Source organism: Ipomoea triloba, chromosome 12, assembly GCF_003576645.1.
Source record: "Ipomoea triloba cultivar NCNSP0323 chromosome 12, ASM357664v1".
Lineage (NCBI taxonomy): Eukaryota > Viridiplantae > Streptophyta > Magnoliopsida > Solanales > Convolvulaceae > Ipomoea > Ipomoea triloba.
This window is the reverse complement of record NC_044927.1, coordinates 19,663,457-19,666,522: the sequence shown is the minus strand read 5'-3', so window position 1 is coordinate 19,666,522 and position 3,066 is coordinate 19,663,457.

Here is a 3,066-nt window from a genome sequence, read left to right as displayed (position 1 = left end):
CATACAATATGATCTGTAGCCCAGAATCTAAGATCCAAGAAGAAGAGTTTAATGAAACAGAGTTGACAAGGTTAAAGAGAACTTGCCTTCCTCTGCAGTAGTTTCTTCTTCGAATCTAGGGATCAGTGAGACAGTAGCAGTGGTTTTAGAGTTTGAGGATTGCCCCATCTGAGCTTGAAGCAACGATATCAACTTCTCCATCTGACCGGCAGTGGCTCTAGAGAGAGTAGACTCCATGTTTGTCGTCCCGGTCTGCTATGTGTTTTCCTCTTGTCTTATATCCCGGGATCCAACCCGGAGGATATCCGTGTTTTTTGAAACACTTGTCAACTGTGTGCCCACTCATTCCACAGTGAGTGCATTTGGCTCCTTTGTTTTGATTAGCACTGTTTCTGCCAGAGTAAGAGTTTACGGCTGCAACCAGTTCATGTTCATTATGCACAGCAACGGCATTGGCTTGACCTACTTCAAGTTTTCCAAGGTCCAGATTGGCTAAGGCGATTTGCCTTTCCAATTTTTCAGCCATGGTGAACACCTTGTATACTTCAGGAAGAGGATCGCTCACCAGTACATTTGATTTCAGATTGTTATAGTCATCAGTAAGACCTTGAAGGAATCGGATGACTTGATCAATGTCTCGATCCTTCCTTATTCCATCAACAAGCTCGCAGCTACATTTCGGATCGCATTTGCATACTGGTAGAGGTCGCAAAGCGTTCATTTCCTCCCAGAGTGTCCTACACCTCGTGTAGTACTCATTTACTGTTATGCTTTGCTTTATGACAAACATCACATGGTATGATTTTATTACTGTGAACCTTTATTTCATTCAACAAATGTAGTTTGTGCATAGGAAAATGCCCAAGTCTTTTGTGCCAAATCTCAATACTACTACAATTAGCAACAACACTTTTGCATACTACATCTTGAATATTAGAAGTCTTCTGCAACAAATATAAGCCGTTTGTCTGCTTAGCTATACCAACTGTCTTCCCATGAGCATCCTGAATCAGACAGAATTTAGATGTGAATACCAATTGATAGCATGCACCTTCTAGAAGTTTACTCACAGAGATTAGATTGAACTTAAATGAAGGGATATACAGTACACCTTCCAGCCATAAGTCCTTGTCAAATTTGACCTTTCCTGTGTGTTTAACAGTGATAGAATTCCCTGTTGGTAGATTTACTTCCATACCATGTGCAGTATAGTGTTCACTAAAATTTTCAAGATCACATACAATATGATCTGTAGCCCCAGAATCTAAGATCCAAGAAGAAGAGTTTAATGAAACAGAGTTGACAAGGTTAAAGAGAAACTTGCCTTCCTCTGCAGTAGTTTCTTCTTCGAATCTAGGGACCAGTGAGACAGTAGCAGTGGTTTTAGAGTTTGAGGATTGCCCCATCTGAGCTTGAAGCAACGATATCAACTTCTCCATCTGACCGGCAGTGGCTCTAGAGAGAGTAGACTCCATGTTTGTCGGTCCCGGTCCTGCTATGTGTTTTCCTCTTGTCTTATATCCCGGGATCCAACCCGGAGGATATCCGTGTTTTTTGAAACACTTGTCAACTGTGTGCCCACTCATTCCACAGTGAGTGCATTTGGCTCCTTTGTTTTGATTAGCACTGTTTCTGCCAGAGTAAGAGTTTACGGCTGCAACCAGTTCATGTTCATTATGCACAGCAACGGCATTGGCTTGACCTACTTCAAGTTTTCCAAGGTCCAGATTGGCTAAGGCGATTTGCCTTTCCAATTTTTCAGCCATGGTGAACACCTTGTATACTTCAGGAAGAGGATCGCTCACCAGTACATTTGATTTCAGATTGTTATAGTCATCAGTAAGACCTTGAAGGAATCGGATGACTTGATCAATGTCTCGATCCTTCCTTATTCCATCAACAAGCTCGCAGCTACATTTCGGATCGCATTTGCATACTGGTAGAGGTCGCAAAGCGTTCATTTCCTCCCAGAGTGTCCTACACCTCGTGTAGTACTCATTTACTGAAAGAGTTCCTTGCTTTAGATTGTATATTTCGTTCTGAACTGCTGCGATTTTCTGAGCATCGCACTGAGAAAACCTCCTCTGCAGGTCTTCCCATACATATGTGGCTTTGTCCAGATGCATTATGCTCTGAGCAATGGAGGCGTGGACTGACTTGAAGATCCATGAACAGATCATGAGATTGCAACGTCTCCACGCCACATACTGGAATTGATCTCTACTTGGAGCTGTGATAGTGCCGTCAACGATCGACCACTTATTTTTGATTTCCAGCGCATTCCTCATCGAAATGCACCAGGATCCATAGTTACGACTGCCTAGCAACGGCAGACTGACAAGAATCATGTTGGAATTGTCATTGGCGTTGAGAGATAGAGGATTTTCCAGATCTTCAGTAACACTGCTTCTCTGTTGATTCATGTTCCTCTGCGGAACGGTGGTGGACGAAGCGCGCACCGGCGATCGTGCGATCGGCGAGGCTGTTCGCCGTTCTTGGCTGGTTTCGCCGGTGACTGCTGCAGCATAGGTACTTCGCCGTGAGGCCTCTGATACCATATCGAGAGAGAGAAGCAAACAGAAAGAGGGAAAGAAGAAGTGTATTATTTCATGTTATGAGGTGTGTAACTGATCACATTGCGGGAAGATGGACAAAGTATATATACATGCAGAAGGATCAAGAACGGTTGTAACCACCTATCAACAACCTATCTGAGAGTAAAAGTCTCTTCTACCCTTTCACTAAGCACCCTCTGTTAGTATTCAACTTGCAAAATCATTAGAGAGCAAGAAGACACTATTTGAAAGTGATTCTAGCAGTATAGTTGAGGCTATGAATCGAGGTGCACTAGTAAGCAGCATTACAAACAACATCCTGCAGGCTTGCAAGAGAGAACTCGAGAATGTGGGTAAATGGCAGATTATCCTAGTAACTAGGGAGCAAAACCAAGCAGCCGACTTCTTGGCTATATTCCAGCTGGGATGTGATGAAATCCTGGAAGTCAATGAGGAAAAAATATTTTGCCTTTTGGGTAAATTTGCTGGCAAGTTTCCTGGTATGAGAGCC